At 45.8% G+C, this 15,258-nt stretch overlaps 1 long non-coding RNA gene and 1 pseudogene across 1 annotated transcript; one reads left to right on the plus strand and one right to left on the minus strand.

Moving 5' to 3' along the window:
- The first annotated feature begins 425 nt into the window (after positions 1-425).
- LOC132386611 (putative uncharacterized protein DDB_G0271982) lies at positions 426-2,085 on the plus strand (annotated as a pseudogene).
- A 506-nt stretch (positions 2,086-2,591) lies between these two features.
- Positions 2,592-8,956, minus strand: LOC132386614 (uncharacterized). Its single transcript, XR_009509608.1, has 2 exons — positions 8,777-8,956; positions 2,592-6,526 (listed from the first exon to the last, which is right to left on the minus strand). It is a non-coding gene; the product is annotated as an uncharacterized LOC132386614 (long non-coding RNA).
- Positions 8,957-15,258: the final 6,302 nt, after the last annotated feature.

Genomic DNA, 15,258 nt, shown 5'->3' on the forward strand with positions numbered 1-15,258 from the left:
GGAAAAGAGGAGATAGAGAAATTGAGGAATTGTATATGTATAGAGAGAGTGAGAGAGAGACGGAGAGAGAGGGAGAAAGAGGAACAGACAGTGAGAGAGAGACAGACAGAGAGGGAGAGCAAGAGACTGATACAAAGGCAGAGGGAGAGGAAAAGAGAGAGGGGGAGAGAGGGAGACAGAGGGAGAGAGAGACAGAGAGAGAGGGAGCAAGAGACAGAGACAGGCAGAGGGTGAGGAAAAGAGAGAGAGGGAGACAGTGGGAGAGAGACAGAGAGAGGGGAGAGAGAGACAAAGAGAGAGGGAGCAAGAGACAGACAGGCAGAGGGAGAGGAAAAGAGCGGGGGAGAGAGGGAGACAGATGGAGAGAGAGAGAGAGAGAGACAAGAGGCAGAGAGAGAGAGGGCGGGCAGAGAGTGAGACAGAGAGAGAGAGAGAGAGAGAGAGAGAGAGAGAGAGAGAGAGAGAGAGAGAGAGAGAGAGAGAGAGAGAGAAAGACAGCGGGAGAGAGGGAGAGAGACTGAGAGAGAGAGGAAGAGAGACAGAAAGAGAAAGAGAGGTACCGAGAGTGAAAGAGACAGAGAGAGGAGGAGAGAGTGGGAGTGACAGAGAGAGAGGGAGAGAGACAGAAAGAGAGGGATAGAGACTGAGAAAGAGAGACAGAGGGAGAGATGGAGAGGGGGAGAGACAAAGAGAGGGAGGGTGGGAAGGGAGTGAGAGAGGGAGAGAGAGTGGCTAGGGAGATTGTGTGAGACAGAGAAAGAGGGAGATAGACTGAGGGGGAGAGAGACAGAGAGAGAGGGAGATAGACCGAGAGTGAGAGGGAGAGAGTTAGAAAGAGAGAGACAGAGAGAGGGAGAGAGACAGAGAGAGTGAGAGATAGAGGGGGAGCGAGGCAGAGAGGAACAGAAAGTGAGAGACAGAGAGGGAGAGTTGGAGAGGGAGAGACAGAGAGAGAGAGAAGGAGAGACAGAGAGGCAGAGAGCGAGTGTGGGGAGAGAGTTAGACAGAGAGGGAGATAGACAGAGGGGTAGAGAGCGAGTGAGAGAGAGACAGAAAGAGCGAGGCAGAGAGAGAAAGACAGAGAGAGGGAGGAAGAGAGAGAGAGGGGAGAGAGGGAGAGCAAGAGAGAGAGAGGAGAGAGAGAAGAACAGAGAGGGAGAGAGAGGGAGAGAGAGTGGGTGGGGAGAGAGGGAGAGAGAGACAAGAGACAGAGAGAGGGAGGGTGTGGGGAGAGAGTGAGACAGAGAAAGGGGCGGAGAGGGAGAGAGACAGACAGAGAGAGAGCGCGGGCAGAGAGTGAGAGAGAGAGAGAGGGAGAAAGACAGAAAGAGAAAGAGGTACCGAGAGTGAGAGACAGAGAGAGAGGGGGAGAGAGAGAGTGGGAGAGATAGAGAGAGAGGGAGAGAGACAGAAAAAGAGGGATACTGAAAGAGAGAGAGAGAGATGGAGAGGGGGAGAGACAAAGACAGAGGGAGAGAGAGGGAGGTTGGGAAGGGAGTGAGAGAGGGAGAGGGAGAGAGAGTGGGTGGGGAGGTTGTGTGAGAGACAGAGAGAGAGGGAGACTGAGGGGGAGAGAGACAGAGTGAGAGAGACAGAAAGAGAGACAGAGAGAGAGGGGGAGAGGCAGAGAGTATCAGAGTGAGAGAGAAAGACAGAGAGGGAGGGAGGGAGGGAGGGAGAGAGGGGGAGAGAGAGAGGGAGAGAGAGTGGAACAGAGAGAGAGGGAGAGAGAGGGAGAGAAACAGACAGAGAGAGGGTGGGGAGAGAGTGAGGGAGAAAGACAGCGGGAGAGAGAGGGAGAGAGAGGGAGAGAGACAGAGAGAGAGGGAGAGATTGAGAGGGAGAGAGAGGAGGGTGGGAAGTGAGAGAGTGAGAGGGAGGGGAGAGTGTGTGAGAGAGAGAGAGGGAGATAGACAGAGGGGGAGAGAGAGTGAGACAGAGGGGGAGAGAGGCAGAGAGAAACAGAGTGAGTGAGAGAGAGGGAGAGAGAGGGGGTGGGATGGAGTGGAAGAGAGAGAGGAATTGAGAGTGAGAGAGGAACAGAGAGTGAGAGAGAGACAGAGGAACAGAGAGTGAGAGAGAGAGGAACAGAGTGAGAGAGAGAGGGAGAGCAAGAGAGGGGGAGAGAGAGAACAGAGAGAGGGAGAGAGGGAGAGAGATAGAGTGGGAGAGATGGAGAGAGAAAGAGAGGGAGACAGACAGAGGGAGAGGAAAAGAGAGAGAGAGACAGTGTGAGAGTGGGTGATAGAGAGAGGGAGGGTGACAGAAAGAGAGAGAGAGAAAGAGTGAGAGGCAGAGAGAGTTGGAGACGTATAGGGAGATGGAGAGGGTGAGAGTGAAATTCCTCTCCTGTCTGGTTCCATTCAGTCCTGTTTCTCCATCTTCCCAGTATCTCCTGCTTCTCAACTTCCCCCTGGCACTTTACCCGTTCTATCTTTGATAGTGAATCAGAGTCACCGGAAGTTGAGTAAATCCGTGTCCTGCGGAAGCGACAGCAGATAAGTGATGCAGGATTCAGGAAGGTTGGGAGTAAGCAGAGGGTGAGGGGTCAGAGTGAGAGTGGTGTAAGGCGGAGGGAGTGGGGAGTAATGGAGGAGAGTGAGGGGAGGGATAGTAGAGTTTGGGATGAGAGAGGAGAAGCGGAGAGAGACTAGAGAGAGGAAGGTGAAAGGGAGAAAAGTGAGAGAGAAGGACGAGTTTCGGGGAAAGCGCGGAAATAGATCCCTCAGTCCGTCTGGACAGTTCCACCCGTGTTCACAGAGCCAGTGCTGTTTTCACACGGTTGGAATTTACTCCAGTAAACCTTCTCCACCCGCGTGTCGGGTCGGAGCTGGAGAGCTTTGTGACCTGGTATCAACACTCCCCACCCCCTCCATTTCACCAACACAATAGAGCTGGTTACTGACAACAGGAAGTCAGCCGGGGCGATGCCGACATTCCTGTTTACATCAACGGCAGAGGATAAGGGGGTTGAGAGCTCCAATCTCCTGAGAGTGAACACCACTAACGGCCTGTCCTTGTCCAGCCACAAGGACACTATCGCCAAGAAAGCTCAGCAGCATCTCTGCTTCTTTGAGAGGCTGAAGAAAATCGGCGCCTCCTGGGCGACCATCATCTATTTTTATAGAACACATCCTTTGCGGAAACTAGTCGTGTTGTCACGGCAACAGCACTGGCCACCACCGGAAACACTGCAGAGAGCTGTGAACAAGTTCAGTACATCTTGGATGTAATTAATTGGCCCCTCACATTTCGCGACCCCGCACTCCCAGTCTCGAGGTGAAGAATTAATCTTTATGGGCGGCTTGCGAATCAAAGGTTATCACTGTACTTTGATTCATTGAAAGCAACTGTCCTCTCCTCACCTCTCCTCTCCTCTTCTCTCTCCCCCCTCTCTCATTCTCTCTGCCTGTCCTCTCTCTCTCTCTCGCTCTCTCTCTCCCTCTCTCTCTTTCCCTTCTCTCTACCCCTCTCCTTTCCCCTCTTCTTCCCCTTCTCTCTACCCCTCTCCTTTCCCCTCTTCTTCCCCCTCTCTTACGTCCTCACTTACAATCTCTCTCCTCCCTTCTCCACACTCCTCCACCGCCTGTTCTGTAGCACACTAAACGGAAACAAACAGGCCTCTCCCGGAAACCACAAGCCTTTATCTTCTGAGAGAACATTGAATCTTTCCAACCGACGAGAAATTATACAACATCTGTAATCCACTGAGTGTGTAAAACCGTCATCACAGTGCGGGGTGAGGGAGGGGTGCTGGTCTGGACGGGTGGGTGGCGGAGACAGCAAGCTACAGGAAAGGGGGAATTAGGGAGAAAGAGCAGCAAGCGAAAGGTTAGGCAAAAACGGAGTAAGAGACAATAAGAGAAAGATGCAGGTTAGTGACTGTGTAGGGAAGAATGTTTGGAGGAAAGAGTGGGAGGGTGTAAAAGAGTACGGATGAGGAAAAGAGGAGATAGAGAAATTGAGGAATTGTATATGTATAGAGAGAGAGAGAGAGAGAGAGAGAGAGAGAGAGAGAGAGAGAGAGAGAGAGAGGGAGAGAGAGAGAGAGAGAGACGGAGATAAGAAAATGAAGGGGGATAGAGAGAGGGAGAAAGGGAGAGAGAGAGGACTGTGGAGCAGAGTGGAGTACCGGGACACAGGTAAACATCATCTTTGAACTGTCCCACACTCATCTTGAAATCACATCCTCTGGTAATTGAGATGTTCACCTGGTGAACAAACGATGCCGGTTCTCTTCTCTCAGATCTCTACTCAGCCTCAGTCTGCCTCTGGTCTCCCCTCAGCCCCCATGGCTACAGAGGAAACAACTGAAGCCTCTCCAACCTTTCATTCCCTCTGATTCATGAGGGAAACCCTCCATTTCCAGAACATTAACTCTCACCCGATACTCCCTCCGCCGTAACAGAGTGAGAGTTCCTTCTGTTGTCAACCAACGGCCAGCGGTTCTGTGCTGGCGATAGAGTCACCCGGATGGTGAGATGTGTCCAGGTGCCAGGGACAGGGATGACTCCGATCAGGTCCCTGGCATTCTAAAGGGGGAGGGCGAGCAACCAGACTTGTTGGTAAATATTGGCACCAATGACAGGTAGAAAATGTCAGCAGGCCCTGAAAAGATATTTTGGGAGTTAGGTAAGGGGTTTGGGAACCGATGTGCTACTGACGAGAATGAGGTGGTTGGTTTGTAGACAGAGACAGTATGTTGTGAGACTGCCGGCAATGAGGGGCTGCTGATCGGGCAACCTGGCAGTCGACAGGATGAGTTGCGATGGAAAAGACACACAGAATCTAAAAGGCTGAACACAGGACTGAAGGTATTACATTTGAATGCGCGCATTGTGCAAACTGACGTGGAGGAAGAGCTGCGGACTGGCATACATGAGGTTGTGGGCATCACTGACAGCGTGGCCCTGTTGGTAAACATAACAAAATCAAACCATCAGAAAGAGCTGGCATAGGGTCGGAAGGTGCTGAGTCGCTGTGGGGAGAGCTGAGGAACTGCAAGTGCAAAGAAACCCTGGTGGAAGGTATGTGCAGACCCCCAAACAGTAGTAAGGACGTAGTCTACAAACTACAACGGGAGATAGAAAATGCAAGTCAGCGGGTCAACGTTACAATAGTCATGTGGGATTTCAGTACACAAATCGATTGGGAAAACCCGGTTAGTGCTGGATGCCCCGAGGGAGGATTTCTAGAATGCCTGCGAGGTGGCTTCAGAGAGCAGCTCGTGGTTAAACCCACTATCGCCAAATCATTTCGGTTCCTCGCGGCCCAGTAGAATATACATTGCGGCCTGGTGGCTGGGGACCACTGCACTAAGGGATCTGCTATTCTGGATAGGGCGTGATGCAATGAACCGGGATTGAATTTGCAATTTGAGAAGGGGAAGCACAACGTAGATGCAGTGTTGCAGTGAAATGAAGGAAATTGCAGAGGCGTGAGAGAGGAGCTGGCCAAAAGTGATTGGAAAAGACCTTTGGCACCGATAACGTCAAAGCAAGAATGGGTGGAATTTCGGGAAGCAATTCAGAAAGCGCAGGATATACACATCCCAAAGAGACAGAAGTGTTCAAAAGGCAGAAAGTCCATAAGACCATGAGGTGCTGGAGCAGGTTAGGACATTCGGCCCATCCACTCTGTTTCAATATATCAGCATATCATCCTGGTTGATCCAATTTCGCAACAGACCCAATCTCCTGTCTTCTCCCCGTATCCTTTAACACCCTGAACAATCAGTAATATATGACCTTCTGTAGTAAATGTACAGAGAGACTCAGCCTCCACCGCTGCCTGTGGCAAAGAATCCCATAGATTCTCCACTCTGGCTAAAGAAACTCCTCCTCATTTCCGTTCTAACAGGATGCCCTCATGTCTCATCCGGTCTTAGACCCACCAATCACAGGAAAAACCCTGCCCACATCCACTCTATCAAGGCTCCTCCTTCAACGAGTTCACCCCTTATTTTTCTGAATTCTGGCCCAGAGACATCAATGGTGATATGACAACCTATTCAATACTGGAACCATTTTCATGCCCCTCCTCTGAACCCCCTCAAGATTCAGCACATCCTTTCTAAGACAAGGAGCTCAAACCTGCTCAAAATACAAGTGAGGCCTCACCAGAGCTTTTTAATGTTCCAACATTTCGTCCTTGCTTTTACCTTTCAGTCCTCATGAAATGAATGCTCTGAATACCATCTGCCGTTTCCATCTGTCTAGCTCCTTCTGTGGCCTCTCTACGTCCTCAGAACTACCTTTCCCTCCATCTCTGTTCCTCTGCAGATTTTGCAGCAAAACCATCAAATACATCATCCAAGTCATTGCCATATAGCAGAGAATAATCGGTCCCATCACAGACCCCTGTGGAATGCCATTGGACATCTGCAGCCAGACAGAAAACGCTCCATTTATTCACACGTTCTGCCTCCTGTCAATCAGCCACTGCTTTATCTGTGCTAGACTCTTTCTGTAATACCATGGGCTCGTAGCGTGTTAAACAGCCTCATGTCTGCCACCTTTTCAAAGGCCTGAAATTCAAAACACACAACATCAACCGATTGTCTTTTGTCTATCCCGCTTGTTATTTCTTCAATGAATTTCAACAGATTTGTCAGGAAACTATGCTGACTACGGCCCTTTTTATCATTTGCCCAAAGAGCACTGAGACATCATCTTTAATAATCGAATCCAACATCTTCTCAAACACTGAGGTCAGACCAGCTGGCCTTCAGTTTCCTTCCCTCTGCCTCTCTCGCTTCCTGAAGAGTGGAGTGACACTGTTGTACTCCCCTTTCTCCGGAATCCCTCTTCCACAACACACTTGCCCTTACTCGTCACTTATTCCCTATTCTTCCTCATCTCTCTTCATCTCCCCACTCGGACTTCTACCTCTTTCAATCCACACTCTCCCTTCTCTCTCTCTCTCTCTTTCCCCCTACAATCCCTTTTCTCTTTTACTACCCCGTCTCTTCATATCCACTCCCCGTCTCTCTCCCGGTCCCCACACTCCCTTCTCTCTTCTATTGCCCTCTCTCCCTCTCTCTCACAGGCCCCACTCCCCCTTCTTTCCTCTCCCCACTCCCCCGTCTTTCTCCCCAATCTCACTTCGTTCTCTGCATTACAGGGGCAAATCTAGCTGCAACAAGACCACCCAGACCGCCCCACCCAGCCAGATTATGCCCACACCAACCCACCCTCTGCACCTCCCTTACCTGAAACTGCCTGAGGGCAGAACTCAGAGATTTCCTGAGACAGGAAATGCCCCACCTCAGCCACCAAGGCGCCTCACCACAGGGGTGACAGACCTTCTCCCCCCCCCCCATAGGATGAAGGCCAGGGCCCCCGGAGCATTTGCTCTCTTGCCCCCTCCCGCCCGGGGGACCTGAGGCTACATATACCTGTCATAGTACACTGGGGAATGGGAAACACGCAGAGGTGGATGGCATTTAGAGAACCATGGTCTGATCAGTGACAGTCAGGATGGCTTTTTGAAGGGAAGATCATGTCTAACAAGCCTGATGGAGATTTTTTAAGAGGTGACCAGGCATATAGATGAGGGTAGTGCAGTGGATGTGATCTACATGGATTTTAGTAATGCATTTGACAAGGTTCCACACGGTAGGCTTATTCATAAAATCAGAAGGTCTGGGACCCAGGAATGTTTGACCAGGTGGATTCAGTATTGGCTTGCCGGCAGAAAGAGAGTTGTGGTGGAGGGTGTACACTCGGATTGGAGGGTTGTGACTAGTGGTGTCCCACAAGTTTCAATTCTGGGATCCCTAATTTTTGTGATTTTTATTAACGACCGGGATGTGGGAGTAGAAGGATGGGTTGGCAAGTTTGCAGAAGACACAAAGGTTGGTGATGTTGCAGATAGAGAAGAGGATTGTCAAAGATTGCAGAAAAACATTGATAGGATGCAGAAGTGGGCTGAGAAGAGGCAGATAGAGTTCAACCTGGAGAAGTGTGAGGTGGTACACTTTGGAAGTACAAACTCCAAGGCAGAGTACAAAGTAAATGGCAGGATACTTGGAAGTGTGGAGGAGCAGAGGGATCTGGGGATACATGTAGACAAAGTAGTTGAGAAAGCTTATGGGGTGTTAACGTTTATAAGTCGAGGGATAGAGTTTAAGAGTCGCGATGTAATGATGCAGCTCTGTAAAACTCTGGTTGGGCCACACTTGGAGTACTCTGTCCAGTTCTGGTCACCTCACTATAAGAATGTTGTGGAAGGGTACAGAGGAGATTTACCAGAATGCTGTGTGGTTTAGAGAGTATGGATTATGATCAGAGATTAAGGGAGCTAAGGCTTTACTCTCTGGAGAGAAGGCTGATGAGAGGAGAAATGATAGAGGTATAGTTCATATTAAGGGGAATAGATAGAGTGGAGAGCCAGCGCCTCTTCCCCAGGGCGCCACTCTCAATACAAGAGGACATGGCTTTAAGGTAAGGGGAGGGAAGTTCAAGGGGGAAGATTTTATACTCAGAGAGTGGTTGGTGCGTGGAATGCACTGCCCGAGACAGTGGTGGAGGCAGATACACTGGTGAAGTTTAAGTGCCAACTAGACAGGTATATGGAGGAAGTTAAGATAGGGAGGCAGAGTTTAAGGGTCGGCACAACATTGTGGGCCGAAGGGCCTGTACTGTGCGGTATTGTTCTATGTTCTATCTATTTCTCGCTGGAATCTCTCTTTTAGTTTAATTGTTTATTGAAGGCACGACACAGTCCAGAAAACGTAATGCATTACATTTTCCTCCATTTTGCTTTTATACCTTACCCCTAAACAACACCACAACGTCATCAGTGGGGCCTTCTGGGAGTTGTAGTCATTGGACCTCGCTCGCTCCCTGTCGAAGCATGTTTTGTCAGCCACCACAGTCGTCACCGAAACAGACCCACCGAGGCGCGAAGGGGAATCACACCCGTCCTTGTGGGCGCCGAGGCCGGCGACAACGACAGAAGCGACTCGCTGATCTCCGCCACGGCGAAGGAGCGGAAGCGGAGGGGCTGATCATGGGCCGATTTCCTCCAGCCTATCGCAGCTCAGACCTAACACTGACGCCTGCTGTCATTGGCTGCAGTGCCTGTCGCTCAAATGGGAACTCGGAGGGTGATTAGTTTATGTGAACGTCAGTCAGCCTTCCTGTCTTCATGAGTTTGGATTTGGATTTATAACGGGACAGGAAGCAAATTGGGAGAAATGTGAGTTTTTATGTGATGGTGCATCAGTCTCCGAGTTACATTATTAACAATAAAAGGGCAAAGGCCGTGGTGAGGAAGTAGGTGATTTACTGGAGGTTATATGGAGATAATATTGGAAGGGATATCAAACTTGGAATTGTTTGGGATATGATTTAGAAAATGGGGGGGGGGGGGATTTGTGGGGATCATAATATTCCTGTGTTGATTATTGAGGGCAAAATGATTGTTACTGAAACAGGGAAGGTTGTGTTACTGGCTGGGTCATTTGATGAGATTCATAATCAGGATAATTTAAGTGAAGAAGTTAAACAATGTAGGGATATGTTTTTTCAGTGAATACCCTGATGTGTTGGATGTCTGCTGCAGCAATGATAGTATCACAGATGGAGAGATTTCTTTGTATGAATTTAAGAAGTCTATTAATAATGCAGGTCAGGTGTCTCCAGGAAAGAGTGATATTTGAAGTTGTAATTGTATATAATTTGCATTTGTAAAATATTAAATATTTGAATTGTGCATCCACTTTCCTCATGGAAAATGGAAATAGTAGTGCCTGAAAACCTGGTAGATCCCCATTTGATCCTTCTAGTTAAGGGCCTATATCGTGAAAGTCTCATTTATGTAAACTTATGGAATGTATGGTAATCAAGCGCTTGAGTTATATTTTGGAAAGAGTGGTGATAAAGTGTTTTATTAGAGTGGATTTTGGAAGTGTGAAATGACATTAGATTCAGTTTTAGGTTTGGAAGATGATATTCGGAAAGCACAATTAAATAAAGATGTTGTAATAGCAGTATTGAGACTGAAAAGGGAAATGATATGGAAGAAAGGACTTTTGATTAAATTAGGAGTAAGGGGGTCATTGTATTTTTTTCTGAGTTTTTTTTTTGTATGGACTGTCCAAGTAACGGTCGGCATGTTTGTGTCTATGAGATAGAGAATGGAATCCCACAAGGCAGTATTTGTAGCCCTTCATTATTTAATATTATGATTAATGATATTTTCTCTGAGATGGGAAAATGGGATTCCCTGGGTAAATCACAATATACAGATGACTTAGCTTTATGGATTTGAGGTATTAACTGCAATTTACAATTAATAGATCAAACAGTGGGCAGATTGATGAGGATTGTAAGCTTTCAGTCGTTAAAACACATTACGTGGTTTACAAACAGCATTAATAGACTTGCACTTGATTTTAACTTATGGGATTAATGTCTCGAGGAAGTGTCAGTGGTAAGATTTCTCAGTATGTGGATGAATAATAAGCTGACGGGGAAGCACCTATCAGTAAAATAATTGATAAATATAAAGGAGCTTTAAATCTCCTCAGACATCTATGTGGGTATTCTTGGGTGCAACATGAAAATCTTTGTTGACCAATTATATTTGTTTAATTTGATCTGTTCATGATTATGTCTGTGTGGCTTGTGGATCACCTTCATCTTCAAATTAAAAGTGTTTGTATGTGATACAATTACAGACTTTTAATTGTGTTCTGGTGCGGTAATGTTGTCTCCTGCTTTGGCTTTACTGATTGCAATGGGGCAATTGCCCTCAAAGTAACAGAGGTTCAAGTTGATGTCAACATACTGGATTAATTTGCGGGTCAAGGAAATGATCATCCTGTTAAAGGTGCGCTGCAGGACGGTTGGGGACATCACTAGAAGAGTGTTTTTTGTTTTGGGTGGCTGGGTTCTTACCATGCTGCGAATATGGGTGTATTTGATGACACAGTATGTCCCACTGTAGCGTTCTCTGTAACCCCACATTGTTTTTTCCATTGACTTCAGGTGATTTTACTTTTTACACGATCGGATTCGGTTCTGCCTGAGAGTCTGTTGGTCATCAGTATATTAATGAAAGTTATTATCATACAGTAACCATTTTTACAGATGAATCAAAAGGTAATTTAATTGGGGATGTTGGTGTGGCTGTTTTTGTGTGCCTGAATTGCAGGTAAAGAAAAAGAAATGACTTATAGCCATTTAGCAGCATAGAAGGCAGAATTCTTTGCCAACAGTTTAGGCTAACAGTGGATGGAAGAAATTGGTCCTTATAATTTGCTCAGAATATATTTCGGTTTTGATGAGTCTTAAACAGGTCATTCTGGCAGTCGGTCAGATTGACTGTTGGAAACTTGTCAAACGCTATTTCATATATAAAGTTTGATTTATATGTCTGCACATTATGGGGCCTGCATATCACACTGTCGAGGGAAATGATGATGTTGACTGTTAAGCTCCAAAAGCTGTTAAATATTAAGCTGTGGATATACACCTTCCACTTAGCAAATTAGAAGCTAAAAGGTTGGTAGTATTAAGAATTAGGGGCTTATGGCAAGACGTAGGATAATGGACGTAAAGACAGACACCTTTCCAGAATACATAAACCTGTTGGGTTTATAGAAGAAGGGCTTAAAACAAGTGAAGGAATGATATTCATATGACAGAAATATCCACACTATGCTTAATTATGCCTTGTAACTAATTGGAAAACTTCATTCTGTGTCGTATACATTTTGTGATTATGAAACCGTCGAAACACATACTATTTCAATGTGAAGCGTACAAGGTTGAAGAAAAATCAAATGCAGTCTTCAGTACAATCTTTTCGAGGGTAGATAGTTTTCAAATAAAAGCTATTAAATTATGGGACTGACTTTAAATCCATTCACAGTTTGAGCTGGAAAAGGCACGAAATAATTGTGTTAAACATAAGGAAATAACATAAAAGGTAGCAAAGGTGAGTGGGCTGTTGGATTACTGAGATGCTCTTTTTATTTATTTATTATTTTTTTAGAAAATTACAAAGAATAAATGTAATGAAAAATTAGTAAGAAAAAGAAAAATAATATTAATCATCCCCCTCCCCACCTTAACCCTTATCTAAAGAAAGAAATAAAGAAGAAAAAGATTGCCTCGATATTGGAGGATACCCACATGCTCCATGGAGTTCAAAATAATTTTAATATTTATTCTTACTTTCCCCAATTACATTATAATTTTATCTTCAAAGGACCTATATATTTAATCTCATCTTTTGTAGGTATGGGAGCCAAATTTTGAAAAATATATCATATTCATTTCTTAGATTATATGTAATTTTTTCAAGTGGAATACAACTATATATTTCATTATACCGATCCATAGTTAAATATAACTCAGATTTCCAAGTAATTGCCATAACTTTTTTAGCTACTGCCAAAACAATATTAATAATTTTTTCTGATACTTATTCAATTTAATTTTCGGTATTGTCCCTTCAATATCTCCTAATAAAAATAATATTGGACTATTTGGGAGTTGAACTCCAGTACTTTGTTCCAATAAAAGTCAGGTATATCGAAAATGGTTGAATTTTAAAACAAGACGAAGTAGAATGTAAAAAAGTACCAATTTCTTGATTACATCGAAAGCATTGGTCAGACATATTTGAATTTAATCTATTTATTTTCAGTGGTGTTATATATAATTGATGTAAAAATTATATTGTATTAATCTAATTTGAACATTTATTGTATTTATCATACTATCAGAACATAATCTTGACCAACTTTTTCCAACAATTTTAATATTCAAATCAGTTTCCCATTTTTGTCTTGATTTATGAATTCCAGATTCAGTCTGTTTTTGAATCAAATTGTACATACAAGATGTAATTTTTAAAATTTTTCCTTTTTGAATTAGTATTTCTTGTGCTGTCTTTACGACAGTTATTTAGTTTATAATATTTTCGCTTAGTAATTCATTCAATAGTATTTTCTAGTTAGAATTAGAAGTGTTTAAAGTATATTCATTGCATGTAAAATATATCGGCATGCGATGACGTCACATCCGGTTTCGCCGCGTCTTGTGGGAAAACACCGGTTTGAAATTAGCGCGAGGGTGGGGGCTTTCCACGAGGCTCACCTGAGCACAAGCAGTTTTGCAGGCATGAGAAATCACAGTGAGAGCAACGCTGTAAGTTAATAGATAATCGATATATTGAACTAAGATGTTAATGCTGACCCTGTTAGAGGTAACGTCGGTAGATAATGTTTATGCTTTCGTTAGTTAAAGAGTCGCGGATAGTTTGCATGGAAGTGTATTTAAAGTAGTCAATGGAGCAGGTAAACTCTCCCTGTATACTGCACCTTAGTGTAATGTAGTTATAGTCACCTTTGCAAGTATTTACACTTGAAATGTGATATTAAGGAAGGAACAAATACTGTATCAATCTTGTATTGTTTTATCAACAGTTTTCACCATATGTTAATGTGAAGAGTGAACAGTAAATGGTTAATCTTACTGCGATCTGGTTCTTATTAACTGTGGTTTATCCGGACGTTAAATTCGGCGTTTCGTTACACCCGAAGGAGAACGTGACAGTGAAAAAGCGGCATTATCAGGTGTTTCAAGTGCTGCAATGTCAGCTCAATCCAGCATCAAGTCGACGCCGCCCAGCGACAAGGGCAGTAAACCGACATCAAGTAAGCCCACCCAGGCGTTATCAGGTGTTCCAAGTGCTGCAATGTCAGCTCGATCCGGGATCAAGTCGATGGCGCCCAGCGACAAGGGCAGTAGAACGACATCAAGTAAGTCCACACAGGCAAGAGCCAAGGCAGAAGCCGCCAAGGTGCGACTGCATTACGCCAAACAAGAGGCAGTTTTGAAAATGAAACTGGCCACCAAAGAAGCCGAAAGGGCCGCCAGACAAAGAGAAGAGGCTGCCAGACAAAGAGAACAGGCCGCCAGAGAAGCCGAAACCCAGTTGGAAATGACAAAAATATCGACAGAGTTGCATGTGCTGCAGCTAGAAGGAGAAGGAGAAGCTGCCAGGGTGGAAGCAGAGTACATAGAAGAAGCTGAAGGGTCGCGTGATCTGACCGAAACAAGCTCTGCTTTGGAAAGGACCAGACTGGAACGCACGAGCGACTATGTACAATATCAAGCAGACAGGCAGGCTCGTCTCCCCTCTCCATACCTATTCGATAACTTCCCCAGCTACGAGGAAGAGAATTTACCCTCGCGGCCCCGCGATGAAGTCAAGAATGAAAGAGCTGACAACCGATATACTTTGACACCAAAGTTACAAAGTTCGATGCGAAGAGACGCGGAGGTTGAATCCAGGATGGCAAATTCCATGAGAAACGTGCGTTCTCAGTCATATGGGCGCCAACGCACTTCTCCAGCCCGCATGCCGCTTGCAGCCGATCCCACGCTGCAGTATTTAGCACGACGGGATCTCGTCACTTCGGGACTGTACCAGTTTGACGATAAACCCGAAAATTACCGTGCTTGGCTCTCCACATTCACCAACGTGATTGACGGGGTCCAGCTCAGTGCAACCCAAAGGTTGGACCTTATGGCGAAATGGCTGGGGAAAGAATCACGCGACCAGGTGAGACGCATGCGTTCAGTGTACATCAACAAACCTGAGCTAGCCTTAAGCGAAGCGTGGGAGAGACTTTGGGAGAGATATGGGGCCTCCGACATTATTGAAGCGGCGCTATATCGACGTCTGGAAAACTTTCCTAAGGTGTCAGCCAAAGATCACTTTAAGTTAAGAGAATTCGGAGATTTACTCATGGAGATCCGAGGCGCCAAAGAAGATGGCTATTCAGCTGGTTTAGTATTCCTAGATACTCCATCCGGGATTAGACCAATTGTGGACAAACTTCCATTTGGGCTGCAGGACAAGTGGCTGACTGTTGCCTCAGAGTACAAGGAAGACCACGATGGTCGATTTCCTCCCTTTGAGCTCCTCACTAGGTTTGTGTGCAAGGAGGCGAAGAGGCGAAACGACCCTAGCCTTGTAGGTCCAGGAAGCAGTTCGATTTACACCAAGCCAGGCAGATCCGTTTCGAATGTTTTCAACATTGATAAACCCGTGTCAGTGCTCAAGACCGAAGCCCTTACGACTAACAACGACCCTGGCAAGTATTGTCCATTGCATAACAAACCTCACCCCCTGAAAGCCTGCAGAATGTTTAGGGAAAAACCCCTTGAAGAGAGGACGGTTCTTCTCAAGGAGAAAAGAATATGTTTTAGATGCTGTTCCTCAACCTCTCACCTC

The sequence above is a fragment of the Hypanus sabinus genome, unplaced genomic scaffold, assembly GCF_030144855.1.
Source record: "Hypanus sabinus isolate sHypSab1 unplaced genomic scaffold, sHypSab1.hap1 scaffold_1220, whole genome shotgun sequence".
Lineage (NCBI taxonomy): Eukaryota > Metazoa > Chordata > Chondrichthyes > Myliobatiformes > Dasyatidae > Hypanus > Hypanus sabinus.